The sequence below is a fragment of the Mixophyes fleayi genome, chromosome 1, assembly GCF_038048845.1.
Source record: "Mixophyes fleayi isolate aMixFle1 chromosome 1, aMixFle1.hap1, whole genome shotgun sequence".
NCBI lineage: Eukaryota > Metazoa > Chordata > Amphibia > Anura > Limnodynastidae > Mixophyes > Mixophyes fleayi.
In genome coordinates this window covers 383,985,129-384,012,109 of record NC_134402.1, presented here as the reverse complement: position 1 = coordinate 384,012,109, position 26,981 = coordinate 383,985,129, and the positions used below count along the sequence as shown (strand labels likewise).

At 41.9% G+C, this 26,981-nt stretch overlaps 1 long non-coding RNA gene across 1 annotated transcript; it reads right to left on the bottom strand.

The window, feature by feature from the left end:
• Positions 1–1,500: 1,500 nt before the first annotated feature.
• Positions 1,501–10,374, bottom strand: LOC142109090 (uncharacterized). Its single transcript, XR_012680275.1, has 3 exons — positions 10,298–10,374; positions 2,067–2,185; positions 1,501–1,573 (listed from the first exon to the last, which is right to left on the bottom strand). It is a non-coding gene; the product is annotated as an uncharacterized LOC142109090 (long non-coding RNA).
• Between the last annotated feature and the right edge of the window lie 16,607 nt (positions 10,375–26,981).

Genomic DNA, 26,981 nt, shown 5'->3' with positions numbered 1-26,981 from the left:
GTGTATACTAAAACGATGAGCGTCAGTCGTTCCAAAGTACCAACCGTCATTTCATTTGATTGTTCGAATGAAATCTCATTCCAACGCCCTTCTAACCCTGCAGTGTGTACAAAATCATGACCATGACGTTTTCTTAAATTTTTAACAATTTTTAATTACCTTCTTTAAGTTCCTCTTTTATTTCTCCAATTCCTATTAGCTCTGTAATTTCTTGTTATATAGTCACTACAGCAGCTTCCATTTTAATTTTTTATGTAGCTAGGCAGCATGCACACTTCATCGTTCTTTCTTCTTTCTGTAAATAGATGTCAAACTTTTACTAATCATACTAATCGTTATTGCTAACGTTAATTACTAACACTGTTTAGTAACTCGTTTTAAACATTTTTAATAACCACTTTTAATACTTACTTTTTTAATGTTCTTTCGGGTTCTCAATAGCCTTTTTTTCCGCACCGTTTTTGGATTTGGAATTTTGTCCTTTTTTTACCGAGTTTATCTCTGATCTGATTTATGAGTTTCTGTTTAATAACTTCCTTTCGGTATTTAACTTTTCAGTATTTTCAGTTTTGACAGTCTTAGCTGTGCTGGTCCAGCACTCTCACCATCATCTACATTTCCCTCGGGCTCATTGCCTTGACTCTTTTAATGTCCTCCACTTGCATTTCTTCTCCATCCCCTTCCCCTCCTCCATCAATTCTGTCACTTTTCTCATGTTCCTCATCTGCCATCTTCTCACGTATCGTGGGATTTTGCTGAGGAGGTAGAATGTTAAAACCAGGACAATTTGTACAATAGAGAAAAGCCGTTCTATTACACACCATTAGATGGTGACAATATAGAGCAGGTGTGCACTTACTGAGGGTTTCCTATTATCAAGTACCCACCACGCCCCTGCTCTCAAATATGGTGATACATGCTCGCGCAATTATATTTGAACTTCCTGGGGCAAATATACGCCCTTGTAGAGTAGGGGAGGGTTGTTATCACTTTCTAACAGTGGGCCTGATTCAAATCAGAACAAAAGTTGCACATAAATGGCGTTTTTAAAAAGCGCACAGAACTTGTGCGTATGTTTGCCCGTATTCCAATCCAAATGTTTCCTAAGATATGTTCTGATGTGAATATGGTAAAAAATCATTTACGAGATATAAGTTGTGTGTAAGCGTAGTTACGAATAGTTTTTTTTTTGGGTTGTTTTAGGAGCAATTGCGTTTCCTTAATTGCCCTTACCAGTCCTAGAACACTGCTGTCTCCTGACAATTAACTAATATTAACCCTTTCACTGCATTACCTCACTAACCTGCACTATCCCATGTTTATAATTACCTCGTTATCACATCCTTTATTGCCAAATATGTCTCATTATTACACATTTTCTTTTGAAGAATAAAACACAGAAATGAGTATATCTCTTTTATAAGCAAATATCAAAAATCAAACACTGAACAAATGAAACCTAAAGCAAAAAGTTTTAATCTTTTTTTTTTTTTTATCATTTTGACATATTTTGCGAATTTTAACTTCAATTTTTGCAAGCAGATTGTGCTGGAGGGTTTGGGTGGTTCTGCACCTTAAAAAATAAATAAATATAATATTTAATTGTCATTCTGTCAAATGCGTAATTTTAATTTAATTCTTTTTCTTTTTTTTAACTACACAAAAAAAGTATGCAAATGCTTATAAAAGACAATAGAACATTAAACAAAATAACCCACAGCAATGCTAATATATGCAAATGCTTAAAAAAAAAAAACCATACTTATTTTTGTTTCACCTACGTATTTAACACAGAATGTAGTAGTTAGAAATGAAATAGCACAATAGGTGTCCCTTTACAATGGTCTTATATAGTGTTGTTTGATGGGATGAGTGGTGTCAGTCGTGCAGGTGAATTGGCAATCATCCCTTTAGATTGTGAGAGTCAATACCATTTTTGGTTATCACTATCAACCATCAGTTACACCTGCCCTGAAGCAAGTGCAAACCATACATCTGAAATGCCAACAGAGACCATAAGCTGAATGCTCTTAAACGATGTGTTTGTGAAACTGTCATGCACTTACCCATTCGGGGGTTAAGTGCACTGCAGTCTTCAGCCAATAGTATCCACTGGGAGGGTCCTTAGCTCCTTTATAAATTCTCCTTCATGGGGTTGCAGAGTCTCTTTTTGGCTACAGGAAATCTGTGGAGAAGACAGTAATATGTTTCAGGCTCAATATCATCTGCTGAATGTTGCCCAGACCCTATTCACAACCTGCGTCTCCCCCAACCCATCCACTTATTGGGGAGTTCTCCTCCTCCCCTAGGGAGTGGCCCCCATCCCACATAATCCCCAGGATCACCCCCTCCACTCACATTTACACTGCATCTGCCCTCTGCCTTTTTCCCTGGCCTCACAAGGCTCATCTTTGTCCTGCCCCATACCTACCAACAGACCCTGGTTCCCACCAGGCCTCTGAGCCCACCCTAGGCCCAACATTTTGGCTCTTCCCCCAACTCCCTCAGCCAGCACCTATTAGCTTCCCACCACAAACCTTTTCCACCAGCGGGCTTTAGAGACGGACGTACCTGCTCACCTGCTCCTTCTTTCCCTGCCAAATACCCCCCTCCCACACGACCACATGCCCGGCAATTTATTTGCAGCCCATCGTCTTTCCACACCTCAAGCTGCAAGTATGACCCCCTGGCCCCGGGTTTTGCACTGGGCACCCCTCGCCCTCCACCTCACTGCTTCCCCTGCTGCGTATTTTCCAGCGCCCTTATACGACGATTCAGGTTATACCAAAGAATAACACATCCTTTTGTTCTGTACCACAGGTACCAAGACGGAAGGACGAAGTTCTGGTTTGCGTTTTTTGACAGTATTATGGAGCAATACACAGTCGTCTGCAAGTGGGGTCACCAATGGGGGTTTCTGGTGTAGAAGGAGCTGCAGCGCAATCCAGTGAGTATGAGCCGCATGAGCACATACTTACACTCACACACAGTCCACCATTAGATAGCACAAGTGAAGATTCATCAGACACAGAACAGGGATCACGCAAACTAATGAAGATTCTACAAGTGCATTTTGGGGGCAGTAAGGTTCTGCAAAGGGTTACAGACGTGGCTACCAGTCCACCCGAAGCTAGGGGAGATGTAGTGAGATATTCTAACATAGCGCTCCTGAAACCGTTAAGAAATAATGCAAAAGATAAGATTTGTAAGAGAATTTATGTCAATATGATCTCCCTTATGGGTACAGCTAAGAGGAACCCGGCGGCTGCTAAGGAAAGAGGAGGTGTAAACAAGAACACTTACAAATCTTTCCCTAATTGGTTGACGGGATTGTGCATGTTTTTTTGCCACCTATCTGGAGACTAGGCCCGCCACTCCTTTCGACATCTGACGCTACCTCCTTCTGATAACATCAATGATGGAGTCTCTATTTAGCACACGTATGACGAACATTTTAGACATAAGGTCAGTGGCTACTCCTTGATTCCGTTTGGTTTCAAGGAAGTCAAGAATGGATAAGGTGCACCCCAGTGGGTCGTTGGCCCCACCAGGTGGGGGCACAAGGTTTTCTACCCAGGGGAGACATAGCACTCCCCTACAACCTAAAAACCTTTGCTTCACATTTAATAATGGATCATGCACCCGAGAGCCAGCTTGCAGGTTTCACCACACCTGCTCCCACTGTTGCAGATCCCACTCCGCTAGGGATTGCCCAGGCACACAGCCAGGTACGGCAGAGGTCCGGCGAGGGCTGTTCCCCGTGGTGCACTCACCTTGCGGAACTACCCTTCCCGTATTTCACCCCAACCCTTTACAGCAAAACGAGTGCCCAGCATATGAGACAAGTGACCCTCTCCATTGTTGCGTTCATGTACTCAGACACCCCCCCTTCCGTGCAGATGTCGTTGAGGAGAGGGGAGACGCTCCCGAATACGACCAGAGTTCAGCGCGGTCAGTACCTTCTAAGGTTTTAATTAGTCAGTCAGGCAAATGCAGTTAGAAAGTAAAGCAATACATTTATTGTAATAAAAAAACAATCAGTAGATTATTATGTACACACAGGAAATAAATGCCAGGCAGGTTTACCACATCATCTGTCTCTTACCCCACTAGCTTGAGGAGTTACAGTCACCTGGATGTCCTGACTTAAAGCCACATGGAGTTCTTCTCTTAGCTGCAGTTGTAGTCCATTGGTAGAGAACAAAAACTAAAAACCAGCTACACTGCACCTTCCATCCATCAAACCTCAGAATGAATATCACCCCCCCTTCCCTCTGGAGTGAGGTGATATTCTCCACCTTATATCTAGGGTCAAATTTCCACAGTGTGTTCCCCTCCCTGGGAAATCCCCTGGACCTCTCCTTGTTAAACATTGGTGAGTCCTGGACTAGGGTGGTTGGAGAGGGGAGTGGAGATGAGCTGTACTTCCACAGAACCTCCCCTGCCAGATGAGATTGTAGACCAAACGTCTGGAGTAGTCTTGTGAGAACAATGGACATTACTTAGCCTTCCCCCTCACCAGTAACCTGCAACCTGATCCCTACCCATAACCCCCCTTGCTTCACTTTAAGGGCAATGAATAACAACCTCACTGCCTCATCAACAATGTACAATAAACAATATACATATTTACAGGGCCGGTGCTAGGGTTCGCGATGACCTAGGCAAAATTTCGCCGCCGCGTCAGTGACAGACAGTGTGATACTTCAGAGGCGCCGCCGGACAGACTATCACATGATCACTGACGTCAGTGTGAGATGCACGCCGCCGCCGCTGCACTTCTCTCCCGAGCCGCTGAACCGCTGACTAGATTAGAAAATCTAGTCAGCGGCGCCCTGCAGGTCCCGGCGCCCTAGGACTTTGCTTGGTGGGAAAGGGGTGAGCAAAGCTTAAAAAGGGGGGAGCTAGCATAGCTGGGCATTATCACTTTGGGTAGATGTCCGCACGCCTGTTTCCAGCTTCGATGGTAGGAGAAAAACAGGCGGCATGCCAGGTTTTCAGCAATTGTAGGGTGAATTACGCCAATGGCCTAGATTCCGAAGGACATTGTTGCGGTTCTTACATTATAGGCAGAACACGCCCTATTTTCTAGATGGAACTGGAAACAATTTGATAAATTTTAGTAGCCTTGCATGCCGCTTGCCTGTCAAATACAAGTTGGCAAATGTTTATTAAAGCTGCGACCAGCCGCCTGTATAATGTGGAACCCATAATCTTAACTCTAACCCCAATCCTAACCCTAACCGTTAGATTACATTATACAGGCGGCGGGTCCTGACATTGCCACCTAAAAACCGGCAATCAGGCTGTGGCCACTTTAAGTGACAAGAATCCTACTAAACGTGTTTTCTACTGTCGCAATTTATATCAGGCTTGTCGGATTTAGGGTTAGATTTACTAAGCTGTGGTTTTGAAAAAGTGGGGATGTTGCCTATAGCAACCAATCAGATTCTAGCTTTCAGTTATTTAGTACCTTCTACAAAATGACAGCTAGAATCTGATAGGTTGCTATAGGCAACATCTCCACTTTTTCAAACCCGCAGCTTAGTAAATCTAGCCCTTAGTGTCTAATGAAAAGTGTGAATTTCCTCTATGTCGCCCTTATAGTAATCGGCATTTTTAGGTTAGTGTTACTATTGTTGGAATTATTCCAATCGGAACACATTCCATGAATCTCTATGGGAAATGCCTTTTAGAACCTCTATCTCTCTGTCCCTGGCACTTATAAAGCTGGGGATACCCTTGATTAAAAGAGGGGAGCCCTGTTTCTTTATTGCTTCTTGATCCTCTTTCATTAAAAGCATTAGAAAAATATGTGATTATCCCAAAAGTTCTCAGCACATGAATGAGAAATACCTCAGCATTGAAGGCTCAAATAATTCATGATAGAAGGGGGACATCAGATCTGTACTTACTTTAAGTGTTATATTGTTTTATATTATATTTTTAATATCATTGCTCTTACAGCACATGAATTTGATCTTGCCTTATATCATGTTATTTGACTGAGCTCCAACTATCCTATTAAAAGTAATACCAGCATATTGAATGTCGGGTCAAAATAACATGATTTCACATGGAGCACAGCTACTTTGAAGATATCTACCACAGATATACCAATCCTTCTGAACCATTACCTATTATCAGTCCTACGCGCATCGCAGCCACCAAACCTGAGCCAATTCCTTCTCATGGCAAAACTTATGTGGCAGAATCCCTACGCAAGAAACTTCTCCACTGGGCGCACTGTTCTAAATTTGTAGGACATGCTGGCGTGCGGAAGACACATGCTTTTATACAAAGGAGTTATTGGTGGCCTACTCTTCTTAAAGATGTTGAACTGTTTGTCGCAGCATGTTCCAAATGTGCTCAACATAAAAGTTACAGGCAACCTCCAGCTGGTTTGCTATTACCCCTGCTGATTCCTTCCTGTCCATGGACCCACATATCCATGGATTTCATTACTGATCTGCCGAGTTATAACACCTTTAACACTATATGGGTAGTGGTTGACAGATTTTCAAAAATGGCACACTTCATCCCACTCCAAGGTCTTCCTGCTGCTCCTATACTTGCCACAGTTTTCATCCAGGAGATTTTCCGCTTACATGGATGTCCTGAGGAGATCGTGTCTGACCATGGAGTTCAGTTTGTAGCTAAATTCTGGTGTTATTTGTGTAAAGCCCTCCAAGTGAAACTGAACTTCTCTTCCTCATACCATCCACTGTCAAATGGTCAGACAGAAAGAGTCAACCAGGATCTAGAAACTTTTATCAGGCTCTATGTTGTCACGAGCTGCGGCGGTACTCACACGCTTCTGTCACCTTGACGACCGTAACGTCATTTCCCCTTCCTGCCTGGCCATCACCAGGGCAATGGCCGGACGCCTCTACAGTAGCACTGCGTCCCGTCGGTGCTGGTAGCCGGGCGCATGAGTGCAACAGGCAGCCTGTGGGCTGATTTAATGAGGAGGGCTGAATTTACAAGCATTAGCCTGCAACTGTGTATGTCAGGGTCAAGCCCTGATTGGCCCTGCTCTGTCTAGTAGTTAGCCTGCAGGAGTGTATCAACTCCTGATTGGTCTGTGTCTGTATTTAAGGCAATGAGGTCTGCTGCCTCATTGCCGGTTATAGCTTCTGTTGCCAGTCTGCTGATCTGCGCCTTGTTCCTGCCTGTTGGACTTTCTGCTGATTATCTGTATATGACCCTTTGCCTGGATTTGGACTTTGCTTGTGTATCTCGTGACCCTGACCTCTGGCCTGTTTACCGACCGTCCTGTCTGCTCGTGCCCCTTGACCTCGGCTTGTTAATTGGAATTGCTACCTGCTGCCGGCCCTTGACCTCTGCTTGGACTTCACTCCGCTTGCCTGGGTTCTCCCCAGCCGGTACACACTTCACGACCCTCTGTCAGTCTGCAGCCCAGCCTGTCCCCACCATCAGGGGCTCCAGTGAACACCTGACTGGCAGAGTAGACTCCGGGTTGTGTTGTGCCGGCTGGAGGGGTTCCTAACATATGTGTTCTCCTCTCAGGACGATTAGTCAACTCTGCTTCCCTGGGCAGAATTAGCTCACAATGCTCACTATCATGAGTCATCTTCTTCTACTCCATTTTTCACGGTTTATGGACTTCATCCTCGAGTGCTAGTATTTTTCCTGTTACCTGCAAATTCTATTCCATCCTCTGAAACAGCTCTAAGAAAACTTGCAGACGACTGGCGGCAGGTCCGTGAGTCCTTACTCAGAGCCTCTCACAACTATAATATTTGAGCAGATAAGAAACATAGAGCCATTCCTGACCTGAAAATTGGAGACAGAGTATGGCTATCTACCCATAATCTCCGCCTCAGAGTACCTTACATGAAGTTGCTTCTCGATTCATCGGTCCATTCAAAATCTCGAAAGTAATCAACCCTGTTTCCTACAAACTTCAGTTGCCAGAGTATTTCAAGGTACCAAACAACTTTCACATTTCCCTTCTAAAACCGCTGGTGTTGAACAGATTTTATTCTCCTAAAGCTGGTTCACCCCCCCCCCCCCCCATTCTGACTGAACAAGGTGAGGAAAACGAAATAAAGGCCATCGTTGACATAATCATCTGCTACGGCCCTGAGGAGAGGTCTTGGATCAAAGCCTCTGATGTTCATGCTCCCGCCTTAGTCAAAAAATTCCATCAGAAATTTCCTGCTAAGCCCCATGTTTGGTGTCCAGTAGCCACCCTTCGAGGGGGGGTACTGTCACCAGTGGGGGTCTTAGTCCTTTTTACACCACTCGGCGGTACCATATCACCGTACATCTCCCTTTTGGTCGAAGGCAGCATTCTATCCTGGGACAAGTGTGACTTCTGTCTGCAGTACTGGAGGCTGCCATCTTGGGTGAAACATTTGCTTTACATCCTACTGAGTCTGAACATCTGGGGGTAAATGTATCAATATGCAGGTTCTTCAACACCCGCGTGTTCAGCCTCTTCCACGATTAAATTCAAGCGGCGCTGCATTGTAAAGGGAAGTTAACCCTTTACAATGCAGCGCCGCTTGAAATTTAATCGCGGAAGAGGCTATACACGCGGGTGTTGAAGAACCCGCATATTGATACATTTACCCCCTGATCTCATCCACCAATTGACTTCCTCTACAGACTATAAGAGTCTCCTCCTACACTCACCAAATTGCCAGTGCAACACTTTCCTAGTTCCTGATTCCAGACTCCCACAGTTGCTGTTGGTTGCTGCTTTAATCTTGTCTGCTGTATACAGATGTTGCCCATCATCCTTCTTGTGAATTCAGCTTCACCCTGTTTCCTGTTCTATGGATTTCTACCATTAACTCTCTGGGTGAGTTCAGTTTCATAGTGTATGCTGTTATATGGACTTTTACCATTAACCCTCTGAGTGAGTTCAGCTTCGTCGTGTATGCTGGTTTATGAACTGCAAACCATTAACCCTTTGTGTGAATTCAGATTCATTCTGCCTGCTTAAATAAATAATTTGATTATTTATTCCTTGTGTGTACAGATTCTAGCTGTTATATTCTGTGTGGATCCTCCTCTCATCAATTTATTCCTGTCACTCCTACTGGCTGTCTGGGATAGTAGGTTGTTGTTCTGAGTCATCCACTTTCTGAAGCCATTTCTGTGTCTCGGGGTACCGACTTCCAGTTCCAGGCCTAAACCATGTTCTGAGTTCTGAGTTCTGAGTTGTCCATTGCCAGTTCCAGGCTTAGTCTGTTAAGGAGGTTGCCATCCCTGTATATTCTCTGCCTGAGTTCTGAGTCTTCCCAGTCCCAGTTGCGGTACTATATTTGCCTGAGTCTCCGAGTTAGTGGAGGTACTGAGTCTCTGGTTGTGGGTTCAGGTCCCATCTGTTCCTTCGTCCAGGTTCCAGTCCATCAGCTCCAGATTTCAGGCATTTATTTCAGTATGGAGTCCAGTCCAACATTCCTCCTCCTAACTTCCAGTATACGGGATTCAAGCAAGCTCTATGAGCAAGACATTCATTCGGCCTCCCAATTTCCACTACACTCCTGCCACAGCTAACCCCAGGGGTCCCGAGACGGATCCCAGAAACCCTATTGCCATGACATCTAAAATGGTAAAAACACCATAACCACAAGTTTGTAAAGACAATAAAGAATATTTGGTTCAGCATAAAATTTCTTCTGTTTACAAATATCTAGTACAGTAAAGACTGCACTTTCATTTCTTTAGCTTCACTAAAGAAAACAATACTGATAAATAATATCATAATTTCATACAGTCTGAGACTTATTAATAAGAAATAATTAAATAATAATAATTCAGCAATGACAGCATAAAAATGTACTCCTAATTTTTTTTTTAATATAATTTGCTTCACCATGCAACTGCCCCAGTCTATTCATCATATGACCAATCCAAGGCAGGGCCAATATATAAACTCTGGTTATATTATTATATCTTACATTACTCTAGCATTACTGGTGCAGAGAATACAACTATTGAATATCGGTCACTTCATCGTTCTTGAAGCATAAAAAAGGCATATGAAAGTAATAACTTAAAAATGTAGTATACAACTCCAAATTTAGTCATGAATATAATTGTTACTTGCAACTACCAGAAGCACATCTGTTTCTCTGTGATGTGTTTGTACTATATGTTGATGCTATTATGATTTACTGAATTTAAATGATTGCTATGCAATTATATCCACCCATGTGTCTGGTCAACATTTTATAAACACATTAAGGATAATTGTGAAGCAAACTCTAAAACAATATTGAGAATCATAATAAATGGTGTGCTGTGTAATACACATTATTACCATTTCTCTAGAGAGCAGTTGACTTTTGCGTAGTTGTCCAACTGTGGAGTTTAATTTTGCATGTGGTCCAGATGACTCTGAAATTGTTACACAAACGAGTTGTGTTTTAGTAAATAGAGTTCTAATTAACCCAGCATACAATGTAGCTAGCGAGAATACAAACTAAATCTTGAGGCTTGGTTTATTTATTTGCTTTTGTGAACCATGTTGTATATTTGTGAATGAATAAATCAAAGGTAAGTGCATGTGTACAATTTCAAAACTAGAGTTCAGTCAACATCTGCGCTGTGTGTTCATGTTTAGCATGAACGATGGTCATCAGTTTGCTGCAAAGAGAAGCCTTAGGTACTAAACATTATAGATAAAGACCATAAAATTCTTACAGCCTCACAATGGAAACAATACATATATAGAAAGGTGTGCCTCTCCCTTCCTTTCAAGTTCATGCTCGTAATCATAAAAATGGGTTCAATTACACAAAAGTAGGCATGTGACATGACAAAATGCATTTGCCCTACATTATTGCAAGCTAAGTAAATAAATGAGCTTGAATGGCCAAGGTCGTAGCTTAGAACCAACCAATAAGCAGAAGCTTAGACACACATGAAACACTGGGTGATTACAGTGCAACAATAAGACTGTAGTTGATTTGTGTAGATCCTGCACCTTATCAAGCGTCCCTTGTCAGCTGCTGTTAATATGCAGTATTATGTCTTCATCTTTCTAATTAATGTTTGGTCATTTTGGATATTGTTTAAGATTTGATGATCATACACATTGAAGTTACACCACTGGTCTGTTTTATTTGGGCAGTGGAGATGATACCCTATAATGTGCTCTCTGTGATTCTATATGGACGATACAAATCTAACTTGACACTTGATTTGTACAGTGTGATTTATTTTATTTTCTTACATAGGAGTTTAAGAAAACTTTTGAAGTGTTCATATAACATTCGTGCACTGATGTTTAATGTGACGAGATTAAGGTAGGATAGCAATTTAGAGAACGCTAAAATCAACAATCCTCTGACACTAGCCATCTACCTGGCTGTAATATTATGCGCCAACATGGCGCATGATATTATGTAATCCAAAAAAAGAGAGAGAGAGACAGCATCAAATTTTGGAATTAATTTTGTTTTGGATGGGGGTCTGGGCAGAGTAGCAGTTTAGGGGCCATTTCTGATCTCCACAAGGATAGGCTATCCTGAACTCTACAGACTCTTGGGGACCCCAGTTAAGTTATATTCTGCATTTATAATTAAGTTATTGAACTCCAAACAAATCAGAATTTTCAGTTTTGTGCGGGATTATCTTTTAAGCCCAGAGTTTGAAAAATTGGCAATAATATTTTCAATTATGATTTTGTGATCTCTATAATTTGTAAAATAGCAGAAGGTTATGTTTGGTTATGAGCTATTTTCCTCTGGTAGGTGAACTGCACATAACTCAACGCCAATCCATCTACAGCGTTAGGGTGTACATGTAGGGCTGTAAATAAAACAAACAATAAATAATCTTATTCCATATAACTGTGCTCAGAGTGACCACATAGAAACTCAATTGAATACAATAGTGTCCAATTCAAATTATCAGCAGCTCCTCCTCTCCACTGCTTTTCGAAAGGCAACCAAAATGAGGGAAAAGGGCGCCCACAGTCTAGTAAATTATGTACCATCCATTACTGATAATCTAATTGAAAGCAACATACATTTTTCAAGATTATATTATGCTTATCTGTTGGTATATTCTTTTAACACATTTAGGGGCGTATTCAATTGTTCCTCCGGCCGCCGGAAAAACGAGCTCTCTAAAACTATTACCGTTAATACGGTAATTACCCGCTGAACTTCATCTCGCAGCTCCCTGAGCTGCGAGATGAAATTCAGCGAGTAAACTACCGTATTAACGGTTTTTATGCACAATATTACCGTATAAACGGTAATAGTTTTAACGCACTCGTTTTTCCGGCGGCGCCCGGAGGAACAATTGAATACGCCCCTTAGTCTGTTATAATTTCTCCTCAATTACACCTTTAGGGAGGTTATGAAGTCAAATCAATTGTTTATATCCATTGTTTCTTACGGTTCTTATTCACCAAGAGTCCTTATGGCTCAGTTATTGATCCAGACATATTATTTCTTCATGTATTGTTCGTTTATCTCATATATCTCACTTGATACCAAGTCATGCACTTCAGACACAGTATCATTCATTCATACATGCCAGGTGAAGTTGTTGTGATTAATTAAGCTTACTGGGGCCAGGGAAGCTGTAGCATCTCCTAGCTGCCAAGTCCCTACATGTGGTCCATTTCTCTCCCTAAAACTGAAAGGTCTGTATCTTAAAGGTGCGTTGCTCTCTCACATATTATGCACGTCAATAGGCTCCGCCCCCTGCTAGGAATTGCCGTCACCATGCCCCTTCCTACCTCCTGTCACATGACAAGCTGACAGGTATGGATGTATCATTATTTGCTATCGCTATTTTCTTACATCAGGATTTTATATTATTTATCATTACATCGTCTTTTACTGTGTTTATTATTCCTGACTTAATTCTGACCATTATATAAAGTAAATTCCAGTTTTATCCTAAAATAGTTTCCCATCCCTTTATTCGTTTATTCAGCAAAGATTTTTAATATGCATTCCCTGTTAATGTGCCAACTATTATAAGTGATCTCATCACTTTACACATTATCTTCACAAGTTAAACCAATCCCACTGACCTTTACATAGGCAAATAAAGGGGATTTTAATTCGAACCATAGTTATACGCTGTGCTGATAGCACCCTACCAGTTCAATGAGCCACTTGTTGTTTCTATCAGACTGGTCAGAGACAACATTCATGTCTGTTGATCTCAGTATTACCTAATGTCATTCCCCAATTAGTTCAATACCCTAAACCTCAACTCACAACTGAAAATGTGCTAAAACCAAATATACAGTGATTATAATTGCGAAATTATTATTTATTAAATAAAATAAAAATATATAGTTTTGTTTTTTATGTGTTTTATTTTATTTTTTGATTGGTAAATTACAAATATGTGCGTTATAATAATACCTACTTATTATTTCTTGCAGAAACAGTAAGATCTATTTTTTATTATTAAAAGTAAAACTCATTTAAAAGTGCCTATTATTCTAAAGTGGTGGGTTGATGATGTGATGGAATATTTATAATCTTCACGTTTATGTATTCTCTCATGTAAGATATAGCCACTATATTTCTATATTTCTCTCCATATTGCATTATTAATCATTAAAGTCCAGATCCTATATCTATCCAGTTCCCAAATCTAACTGAATAGAACTAATTATTTACAGGATCAATATCTTTTTATGCAACTTTTACTAATCATATATTTTTTATATTAATTCCAATAAAAAATAATGGATTAAGGGATGTTGGATTAACTAATTTAATGTGCAGTCACAATACCTAGGGGAGCACACCAAAGACCCAATATGACATGAAATTTGCCCAAAGGAAAATTAATATCCACCCCTTACCTCTTAGATCCCAATTAATGTTAGTCAGAGTTGTAGGAAAATAACTATTATGCACATAATGTGTTATCAAATGTAACAAGTGGGAAATGTACTGCTGTGCTGCCAGTTTATCTAGTGGCAATAAAAATTCACCTGTCACCACGGTCTATAAATATAATATCACCGGGCAGCTGAGCAGTACTCAACTTCCTATGTTATATGCGTGACATGGCTAGCCGGTTAAGGCATGTGCGGTGCAACTGAAAACCCACTTAGTGGACACTTTTTTTTTTTTTAAATAAAAAAACAATATTTAAAATTAATTAAAAATATTTTAAAAAATGAAAAAGATGTTTCAAAATAATTGCTGAATGAAAAAATGTTTCTTAATATAATAAAGCATTATTTCTTAGCCCTGCAAAATAATACCTCCACTTAGGGCAAACTTGGATCGTTAATAACTACATTTGTGCCACTTTGCAACAAGGAAACATATGCTCTGAGAGGAATGGATCTGAAGCGTATTTCTGTTTCTGTATTTAATATAGAACACACAGGAAGTCATCTGTTTAGTATTTTTATACCAGTATGCTTAATCAGATCCATATGATACTGGCATTGTATAAACTACTTCAACTATCTCAATTTATTTTGTAAACATAGTGCAAGATAATTTAAAGAAACGTCTAAAAATATGCTGTTACTGTTTGGGAATCACACAAAGCCCAAATGTAAAGGAGATATCCAGATCGGAAAGCAAATTTCACTCAAGGCATAGTTATTATTTACCGCACAGTCACACATAGCGGCCTTATGGGGAGTTGGACTCAAGTTCAAAACAGAAACGCAAAATGCACATTTTGTATTGCATATGCCCAGTAAAAAAGAAATTTGTCTATGATTAATCTGATAAAGCAGACTCTATACTAGCTAGAAAGCTCCGGAGGAAGATGGCCCTAAGTCACATTGATAAAATTTCTAGCTCACAAACGGGGGTAGTCACATATGATCCCATGGCGATTGTCCAGACGTTTCAGGAATTTTATTCCTCTCTTTATAATCTCTCCCCGCCACCTCCCCCTCAAAGTGTCCACATAGTGCCTACCTTAGACGAATATTTAGCCACCACCCCCCTACCCAGGCTTACTCCGCTTCATCTTGAGTCCCTGAATGCGGACATCACTCTGACTGAGGTATTGGCAGCCATAAAATCAATGAAAGCCTCCTCAGCTCCAGGCCCTGACGGTTTCACGCCACAATACTACAAGAAGTTTGCCCCGGTCTTGGGCCCCCACTTGGCATCTTTCTTTAACGAGATTTTGGAAGGAGCATCATTCGATACTGCCACTACAAGAGCTAACATCATTGTTATACCGAAGCCAGGGAAGGACCCATCCCTTTGCTCTAGCTACAGACCAATATCCCTCCTCAATGTAGATCTTAAAATTTATGCAAAAATCTTGGCCTCCAGGCTGAATCCCGTCCTCCCCTCCCTCGTCCATCCCGATCAGGTGGGATTTATCCCGGGGCGCCAAGCCCCTGACAACACTAGGAGATCAATTGATTTGATCCATACAATTCACAAGGGTAGGCTCCCCTCTCTACTCATGTCACTAGATGCGGAGAAAGCGTTCGACCGCATTTCCTGGTCGTTTATGGACGGGGTGTTGGGTGTGATGGGTTTCTCAGGTAAATTCATTACTGGCATTTCAGCCCTGTACCGCTCCCCGTCAACCACAATCTCCACAAATGGTCTGACCTCGACCCCCTTCACTATTGCCAATGGCATGTGGCAGGGTTGCCCCCTTTTTCCACTCATTTTTGCCCTTATTATAGAGCCACTAGCAGTCAGAATTTGGGCTAATCAGCAGATAACAGGCATCCCGGTAGGTAGATTCTCTTGCAAGATAGCATTATATGCAGATGACGTCCTGTTGACTATTACAAACCCGATGTCTTCCGTCCCTCCTCTTTTGGAAGAATTGGACCTCTATGGCCATTTCTCAGGATATAAGGTATAACTGACAAAACAGAAGTCCTGGACTTTTACGTTTCCCCAGCTGATAAAGTGCTATTGGAAAGTTCCTTCCCATTCAATTGGCGTCTCCAAAAAATTAAGTATCTTGGGGTATATCTGACTAAACATCCCCACCAGCTCTTTCAGGCTAATTTCCCCCGCATTCTAGATCAAGTAAAGTCGGATCTGAATTCTTGGTCGCAACTATATATTTCTTGGATAGGTCGTATTAATGCGGCCAAGATGAATATACTCCCTAGGCTCCTCTATCTTTTTCAAACCCTCCCCATCCATGTCCCCCCGTATGTTTTTAAGTTTCTCCATTTTCATGTGTCTAAATTCATTTGGTCTGGTAAGCGCCCCCGAGTTCCTTTTAAGCTACTACAGAGGTCCCCGCGGGGAGGAGGATTGGGAATCCTTGATTTCCGACGCTATTACCTCTCCGCCCAACTTGCTAAATGCGTTCTCTGGTGTAGTGCAGCACCCTCTAGGGTCTGGGTCAAGATTGAGGCTGAAAGTCTGGGCATGCTATCCTTATCCACTCTCCTATAGCTCCCAAGGGCCCGTCGCCCAAAACGTGCCTTACTCTATCCGGTCATATCACACTCCCTGGCGATCTGGGACTCATCTTCTGAGAAATTCGTCCTTTCCCCTCGTCCCTCTCCGCTAATACCACTGTTTAACTCTTCTGACTTTGCCCCGGGCCTTTCTCCCAAAGTGTTTTTCTCTTGGACCTCACAAGGGGTTCATTTTTTGAATGACCTCACCTCCACAGCAGTGTTCCCTTCATTTGCTGATATACAATCCCGATTGGACATTCCCAATAAATTCTTTTACCAATTTCTCCAGCTCCATCACTATCACCACACAGCTAAAATTTGCCTTTCTTCCCGTCCCCTTACCACGTTTGAAAATTTGTGCCTCCGCCAGTCTTCTACAAATGGCCTTATCTCAACACTATACCACGAACTTGCCCCGCCTACTTCCGATATTGGAGATTCACATGAACTGGCCTGGGAACGTGATATTGGTGAAACTCTTCTGAGCGAGGAATGGTCAGAGATATATGAGAATGTTGCCTCCAGTTCAATCTGCGTTAAAATTAAAGAGAATGTCTACAAGGTGCTGTACCGATGGTATTATGTTCCCTCCCGGATTCACAAAATTCTCCCAGACTCTTCTGATCGTTGTTGGCGGGGGTGCTCCCATGAGGGTAACTTTATCCATATATGGTGGACTTGTCCCAAACTGACAAATTTTTGGGCAGAGATTAAACAGCTGATCCAATCGGTACTTCATATAGTTGTACCACTAGAACCTAAATTTTTCCTCCTGCCCTTGGGGGAGCCCACGGCGACTCGACACCAGAATAAGCTGCTTAGACATATCCTGTTGGCAGCCACCTGCCAAATCGCAGCAGACTGGCGGCAGCAGACTCCCCCATCGCTCCAGGCTATCATTAATAGAGTTTGGCAGGTTCAACGGTTGGAGTATATGACCAGCATCATTAATAGGTCCTCTAGATCGTTCACTAAGGTGTGGGACCCATGGCTCTTGTACTTTCAGGCTTATCCCCCTTTCATGTGACGTCATACCTCCTCTAGCCCGTCCTTTTTCTACTAACCTTTCCTCTCCCCTTCTTCTTCACTCCCCCGCTCTACTATATGCTAGTCTCTTTTCCTCTTTCCCTGCTCTGTTTTTCTCGCTTTCACAACATTCTTCTTTCTCTTTCTCCTCCTTTTAAAAAAAACAAAAATCTTTCTCTGGTCATTCTCAAACACATTAAACTTGATACCATTGCATTGTTTATATTTGTTGGTACGCTGGACATATCTCATGTTCTCTCTTGTTGTAAATGCCCGTTTACTTCTTTTTGTCTTTTTTATGCGTGGATTGTACTATTGTTTGACCTTGCAAAAATAAAATTAAAAAAAAAAAGAAAAAAAAAGAAATTTGTCAGTCTGTATACACATTGAGATGAATCTGACCTTTGCTCTACAATATATGTAGAGAGGCGGGATTGGATTGGGTAGGGGCGGACTAGCGTAACCCAAGTACAGTCAGAGTGTTACTGTATAGAGCTGTATGGGTTCCCCCTACCATAGCACCAACCAGCCCTAGGCTGGTCAGCATGCGGCTAACTCTCCTTGGCAGTACCCTTAGGAATAACCAGCCTGTGCTGATAGGGTCAGTGGGCAACTATGAAAATGTAGAGCGTGGAATATTCAAAACACGTTGCAATAACATGACGTGGTTTCTATTACTGTGCCATTAAGGAGAACACATGCACTAACACACTGGCCTACATGGCGTTCATAAATTAAAGCAACATTAAGCCTAAGAATAAGTTACTCCACTATGAACAATCATCTTGTAAGATTTTCAGCTATATACATTATGTAAAACGTCCAATGTTTACAATCTCATCATCGCTGCTGTAATTTTCCAGTAATTTTCTATTTAAGTAAATGATCCCTGTAGCAGAAAATTCCACCAGTAGTGGTTTTCTAATTCACGGCTGTGAGGTTTTCTCTTGGATAACAGACATTTGGTGGACCACAGACATTTACTAAAGTGATGAGTTAAGTCTCCATCACCACAACCTCAGACTGCAAATTAATATAAATTTGTCATATGAACTTTTTCAGCCAGGACAATCTTGTCAATCTTGATGGGATTGTTTAGTTTTCATGTAAAAACGATAAAATATTTATTTTATAGACCAAAAAATCTACAATGTATTCAATTTAAAAGTAAGTAAAATGTCTCCTCCAGTGAGATAGCAGGACAGGGCTTCTAAAATACCCAAAAAATATATTAGTGCATGGTACGGGGAAAGTGTATGGAGGCATCCAATGTGGAATGAAGTAAGAAGTAAGAAGTAAGAGAGAATTCTATTACTGCTTCTTCAAAAACTTCTAAGGACGTATCAGGGACTGCAGAGAAAACGAAGAGAGCAGGTGGTGTCTTAGGGAGTATATTTACTAAACTGCGGGTTTGAAAAATAGGAGATGTTGCCTATAGCAACCAATCAGATTCTAACTGTAATTTTGTAGAATGTACTAAATAAATGATAGCTAGAATCTGATTGGTTGCTATAGGCAACATCTGCACTTTTTCAAACCGGCAGTTTAGTAAGTATACCCCTTAGTATGGACAATGTAGCATACTCATAGTATTTAAATAATAAAAAAGTGGTGATGATAGGCAATGGCAGGTTTCTGGAATTGGATGAAATGCACTTTACAAATGTGTGATTGTCGCATCAAAATGTATTCAGACATTTCTACCGATCTATCACTTAAGAGCCACCACTTTTATTAAATAAATCATTGAAACGAGGGAACATCGGTAGAAATGTTGAAACTATTCCAGGCGGTCAAACCAATCTCGAAATTCATTTCTGGCTCGACTACCATGGTGTCCCTTTTCATAACTGTACGCAGCACGCAGTTTAAAAAAAACGTTAAAAGAAAATTAAACATGTTGACGAAAAAATATGAGCAAAGCAAACAGGTTTAATCACGTTCAAGCTGATTCTCACAAGATCAAGTTGGTTCCAGGTTAAATGTCTACATTTTAACATTTCATAAATAACAAACGCAAGTTGCAATTTTCAAACTACAAAAATTGAATCAGCATATGTTGGAGATCGTGCTGCAAACTTGTATGAGACCGCCGAACTGGTGAAATTGGGTTCAGAATTTTTGAACATCTCTATTTTTTTATTTTTGTTTCTTATTTTTTTTCTTATTATTGCTTACCTATGGTCAATAGTTTGAGTTTAACATTCCTCTCCCCACAGTAATATGATAAATGTATGTTTTGGAAAATGCTCACAATGCAAATATGATGTGAAAAGCAGATGGCATTTCATAAACATGCATTGTTTATTTTATCTGTGTTAAAATTAACTAACACCAGATGTCAACATTTTAGAATGAAAACTATGATTGCAATCAATTTTTTGTAGTTATATTTTTCTTGTGTTTTTTGTGTGATTGATAACATTTAGAGGTAGTAATATAAGACAGAGTGTCTGAGCTATATAGCTGGATTGTACTTAGCCATTCTTTCTGGCCCGCTGATATATGCTGCATTATCAGAACTCATGGCGCTAGCTCTTGTAAAATTGCATTCATTGCATTCAGTGCTAAGAACACTTGTCTGCATTATAACATTGCAGAGAGGTGCTGGTAGTACTGCATGATCCCTGAACCTCCTCACAGGGCACATGTGACATTGTAGCACTGCATGATCCCTGAACCTCCTCACAGGGCACATGTGACATTCTAACACTGCATGATCCCTGAACCTCCTCACAGTACACATGTGACATTGTAGCACTGCATGATCCCTAAACCTCCTCACAGGGCACATGTGACATTGTAGCACTGCATGATCCCTGAACCTCCTCACAGTGCACATGTGACATTGTAGCACTGCATGATCCCTGAACCTCCTCACAGGGCACATGTGACATTGTAGCACTGCATGATCCCTGAACCTCCTCACAGGGCACATGTGACATTGTAGCACTGCATGATCCCTGAACCTCCTCACAGTACACATGTGACATTGTAGCACTGCATGATTCCTGAACCTCAGGGCACATGTGACATTGTAGCACTGCATGATCCCTGAACCTCCTCACAGTGCACATGTGACATTGTAGCACTGCATGATCCCTGAACTTCCTCACAGTGCACATGTGACATTGTAGCACTGCATGATCCCTGAACCTCCTCACAGGGCACATGTGACATTGTAGCACTGCATGATCCCTGAACCTCCTCACAGTGCACATGTGACATTGTAGCACTGCATGATCCCTGAACCTCCTCACAGTGCACATGTGAAATTGTAGCACTGCATGATCCCTGAACCCAGTGTCGGACTGGGGCATGAAGGGCCCACCGGGGAACTGCAATGCTAGGGGCCCACCAGAGGGGGTGTGGCCAGTCATCATAGAGGCGAGACTAGACGCTAGAGGGGGAGTGGTCAGCCCACGAAGGACAGCTAGCACCATAGTGTAGTATATAAAGAATGCAGTGTGTGTATAAAGAGTACACAGTCTGACCTGCCCCTTAGATTGGGCAGAACAGTCACCATAAATCGGTATTGTCCCACTAGACCAGGCTTGGCTAACCTGTGGCACTCCAGGTGTTGTGAAACTACAAGCCCCAGCATGCTTTGCCAATATATAGCAGCTTATTGCTGGAAGGGTGTGCTGAGACTTGTAGTTTCACAACACCTGGAGTGCCACAGGTTAGCCAAGCCTGCACTAGACTCAGAATTTTTGACAGACTGTCCTACCTGTTGTTGTCACTTTTACCACCTGCAGCTGCTGGTTTCTTTAGTTGCTGCTTGTCTGGATCTTGGAATGTTGAGGGCCCTATTTGGAAAAAATAATGGGTACATTTAGAAGATTCCAACCAGCCCTGGCATTAAATCAATAGGACCAACAATTAATACTTAGGCCTTCCTCCAGCCACAACATTAAAGTTATAGTATTCCCATTTAATAAACCTATTTCCCTCCCCCCAGACAGCCCCTGCAATAAATCGCATTTATGTATAATACGTATAATAAATATACCTATTTCCCGCAACCGTCACTGCCATTAAATAATTCATATTCACATTTAATTAAAAGCCCCCAAACCACCCCATCTTAAATTAAATTGTCCCACCTTCACCCTACAAAGAAAATAGCACCCATTATTTAGCTACCACCTACCACACACACATTACATTGCCACAAGCCCGCTGTGCCATCACACACACATTACTGTGCCCCTTAATCACCATGCTGGGCCTCCTTATGATCAGACTGCGCCCTCCATGCTGTTTTTGCCCCCCCTTCATCACCCTGTGTCATGCTGCTTTTGTTTCCCCCTTCTCCTGGCCCCCCTTAACTCTGCCATCATGCTCCCCCTTCACTCTGCCTTCATGCTCCCCCTCCACTCTGCCTTCATGCTCCCCCTCCACTCTGCCTTCATGCTCCCCCTCCACTCTGCCTTCATGCTCCCCCTCCACTCTGCCATCATGCTCCCCCTTCATGCTCCCCCTTCACGCTCCCCCTCCACTCTGCCATCATGCTCCCCCTTCACTCTGCCTTCATGCTCTCCCATCATGCTCCCCCTTCATGCTCTGCCATCATGCTCCCCCTCCACTCTGCCATCATGCTCCCCCTTCACTCTGCCATCATGCTCTCCCATCATGCTCCCCCTTCATGCTCTGCCATCATGCTCCCCCTCCACTCTGCCTTCATGCTCTGCCTTCATGCTCCCCCTCCACTCTGCCATCATACTCTGCCTTCATGCTCCCCCTTCATGCTCCCCCTTCATGCTACCCCTCCACTCTGTCTTCATGCTCTGCCTTCATGCTCCCCCTTCATTCTGCCTTCATACTCTGCCATCATGCTCCCCCTCCACTCTGCCTTCATGCTCCCCCTTCATGCTCTGCCATCATGCTCCCCCTTCATGCTCCCCCTTCACGCTCTGCCTTCATGCTCTGCCTTCATGCTCTCTTCTTTCTTCCATTCCCTCACTTACCTTTTCTATCTGATTCTTTATTCTCTTCTGTCTTCTGTCTTCTGTCTGCGGCGCTCCTCACTGAATGTCGGGCGTGATGACGTCACGCCCGGCATTCAGTGCGCACGGAGCCAGCGCCGCAGACACGCAAGGTTTTTTTTGTTTTTTTTTGTCTTCAGTTACTCGCTCCCCCACCAACGAAGAGGGGAGCGATCAGGGTCGGGGCCTACCGGGGGATAGACCGGTCCCCCGGCGGGCCAGTCCGACCCTGCCTGAACCTCCTCACAGTGCACATGTGACATTGTAGCACTGCATGATCCCTGAACCTCCTCACAGTACACATGTGACATTGTAGCACTGCATGATTCCTGAACCTCAGGGCACATGTGACATTGTAGCACTGCATGATCCCTGAACCTCCTCACAGTGCACATGTGACATTGTAGCACTGCATGATCCCTGAACCTCCTCACAGTGCACATGTGACATTGTAGCACTGCATGATCCCTGAACCTCCTCACAGTGCACATGTGACATTGTAGCACTGCATGATCCCTGAACCTCCTCACAGTGCACATGTGACATTGTAGCACTGCATGATCCCTGAACCTCCTCACAGTGCACATGTGACATTGTAGCACTGCATGATCCCTGAACTTCCTCACAGTGCACATGTGACATTGTAGCACTGCATGATCCCTGAACCTCCTCACAGTGCACATGTGACATTGTAGCACTGCATGATCCCTGAACCTCCTCACAGTACACATGTGACATTGAGGCACTGCACATGTGACATTGTAGCACTGCATGAACCCTGAACCTCCTCACAGTGCACATGTGACATTGAGGCACTGCACATGTGACATTGTATCTCTGCATGATCCCTGAACCTCCTCACAGTGCACATGTGACATTGAGGCACTGCACATGTGACATTGAGGCACTGCATGATCCTTGTACCTCCTCACTGTGCACATGTGACATTGAGGCACTGCATGATCCCTGTACCTCCTCACTGTGCACATGTAACATTGAGGCACTGGGAGGACGCTCAATCACTTCTGTCAGGAAATTCAGTGGTCACTCAGAACTATGGGTGATTCACTGTATTTTATAAAAGCACTAACAGAATGGTCCCAGAATCTCCAGACTTCACAAATGATGTGGGTGTGACCAGAGGAAATGCAGATACTGACAATAGGTAAGTGGCTGGTTATGGAATATTTTCTGTGCAACATGGATGGCAAGGTTAGGATCTATGTGCTACATGGCTGGTGCTGTGGGGTCTCTGTAAAATGTCTATGACAATTTTTACCTTAATCTGGAATTAAGTTCCTCTCTTTCTAGTTAAATGTATTACAGATTTTGCTGCAGCCACATAAAAAATAATTCTATGAATTCAGATGACTTTAAACAATGTTTGAAAGCGAAGCCAATCATTGTGGACCCCTCTTCCACCCTAATAAAAAAAACACATAATTTTTATTGGCATCAAATTAAAACTAATTACTGTTGCCTCTCATCTCACATAACGCCAAGGCAATCGGCATGCATCCAGACCACTGCAGCAACCAGGGTATCCATAGATTGAAGCCAAAGAAACTTCTAAATAAACTAAACGTTCTGCTAATGAGTGGGTCTATTGATTAAGTGGGTGAGGCCAAGCCCCTTTATATGTGCCATCCCTTACTACTTCTCCACTACTAACTAACGCCAGGGCTCTCTGCGCTTAATGCATCCCACATGTATAAAATAAATACATGGAAATAAATGAGCCAATAAATAAATGTTTGTCATATATAAATAAAAAATTATTATTATGCAGAATGAAAATAAAACGTAAAACAAGGAAATCTAGAATGCTGATATTTCTGTGTCCTCATCTCATTTACATACGTAAGCCATTAACATTAGAAAATAAAAGCAGAAAACTAAAAAGCATTTGCAAAACAGATGTAAGTGTACCCTGTTGGATTAGTATGTTCCAGGGGTGTGATGTGTTGCTTATTGTTTCATTCCTGGTTGGTGTTGTCTGGCCGTCTGGCCTCCTGGACTCGGGTGTAGTACCTATTAATGATACTGACTAGCCCGGCATGGACTACGACGGCATGAGGATTCCAAAGAAGTACTACTCCGACTTACCATGATCCAGATGACTTCATGTGATGACCCGATGTCCTGCCGACTGTGGAAAATGACGTCACGTGAAAACATGACTCCTCTTAAAGCGGCGATGGACGGACCCGGGTGTCATTCATGTAATGTATTAATTTAGAGGTTAGGGTTAGCGGTATTCGGGTTAGAAGTTAAGGTTAGGGTTAGGATTCGGAGTTAGGAGGTAAGGTTAACCCTAACCCTAATCCAAACTCCTTACCCTAATTTTAACCCCTAACCCGAATACCCCTAACCCCTAAAACAATACTTGAATAAATTAAAATGAGATCCATTGCATCTAACAGTTCTTACCCTGGCAGATAAGGGAGACCATTCAAGACTAATGTCTCGGTCGAATTTAAGATCATTCCCATCGATATAGCATGAGTAAGATTGTGAAGCCCGAAAGCCTGAGTGTAATGATAGTGTTCGGCTACCAGCAACCTTTGTGTTATGTATGAGAGGGGAAAAACACTTGACATTGGTCATTCAAAGGATCTGTTGAACAGAATAATGTAAAGACCAAAGGTCAGAATGTTATTATTGATTTATTTGCAACTATCAAGTTTGTTCTGGAGCAGTTCAATAAAGAAGTGATCTTTATTGAGATAACTTCTAGTGCCCATTATTACAACGACTTTGAACTGTGCATTGTACCTGGGTCACTAACAACTAAACTCTCATGTCCAAGGGTCCCAGTCCGCTCATTAACACACAGAGCCCGGGAGCAAGAGGAAGGTATAAATGTGGAGAGACATATGGATTAACTTGCTAATGTTGTCGCTACAACTTTAACTGCTCTCTCAGTTGATATATGTTCTAATCAATGGTCGCAGTGGAAACTTAGAGGTGAGGGTATGGAATATATAAGTAAATGGAATTTGATAGTTTTACAGTGAAAGCAAAAGGGGTACTGGCGGTAGGGCACACCAACATACACCAGCACACTTTGACCACTGGTTGTAACTAAACTCAGCTGGTTATTCAACACACAGTTAAATGGCTCATTACCAGGAGTTGTCTCCAGCTGGAGGCCTCCGATTCCATTCCCAATTGTGTCTTAGGTGCAATCACCTCAAGCTCCCAATAAGACAGGGCTGCCGACTCAGCAAGTTCCTCTCTAGTATGGCGGCTGTTGCTGTTCTGGATCTCTTCTCCAGTAAGGAACGCTGTCTACCTCCTTCTCTGTCACTGCTCCCATCTTAAGAGACAGAAATGGTGGCTTCAGAGCGGTAGATATCCTATTTGCTTCCATAAGTCTCTGCAGCTGGAGCTGCTGGGATATGTACTTTCCCAAGCAGTTCATTTCAGACAAACTCCTCAGGCCCCTGGGGCTGTTATGGTTTTGTTTGCCCATTAACAGCTGTTGCTGCTGGTATCTGGCATACAGTGGCCAGAACTCAGGCAGGAAACTCATTTAACGCTGTTTTACCCACTATATCTGCAAGCATCTACTACTCTTTCCGTTAATTATTTTCTAACTCTTCCGCCACCAGTTTATGGCCGTGTCCCCTTGCTCTAGAGCTTGGCTTATTCTAGAAAATAATTGATTATTATTATTCCTTTTGGGCACAAAAAAATAAGAGAGAAAGATACGGGGATTGTAAAGTAATAATAATTTAACAAATATCACAATGAACAATCACAGTTTGTATTTTAACACTGTATTTAATGGTATACTCTGTATGAATATTATAAGTTATATAATGATATCATATGCAAACTCTTCTGTATGATACACGTAACTATTTACAAAGTGTATTTTCTCCATCTTTATTAATATTAAGAATGTTATTTTTCATTTCGTTTGATTTAGGACTTTTTTTAAACAAACTTTTTTTCTTGCAATTTTCATTTTTAAACATGTTGAATGCAGTAAGTCACCTTATTGCCTGCACAATGTATTTAAATTTCAGTTGATTTCTCTCACCACAAAAATTAGTCACCTACATATATAGATAACTGTTTTTTGGGAGTTTATTTTTTAAATAAACGGTTGCTTTTTGTACATATTAAATGTCTTATTGTTTTCCATCCATTTAAATACATAAAAGTATAAAACATCTTCCTAACACTACGATCAATTGGCTTGATGTGTTTCCTTCCTGTTTGCATTTTATCATAATATGTCTTTTTTGGGTGATTTGAAACCAAATGTCAAAAATAGCATTACAGAGTCATTTAAAATTTCAAAAAAGCAAGAATAAAAGACTGAAAACATATAGTTTAAGTATGCTTTCAATGTAGTTTTACACATAAAAACAGAGATAACACATAAAACATACTTATGGAAATGAGCCCTTTAATTCTGTGAAACACACCCTCTCTTTCTTCCAAGCCTCTATTTCACACTTTGCTTAACTCCTGTAATATATAAATTTTACACAAGATGGTGCTATATTACTTATGTATCTATACCTTGTGTAATAGCACCACCTAGTGGGATGACATTGAACTAAATATTTTTACTTTGT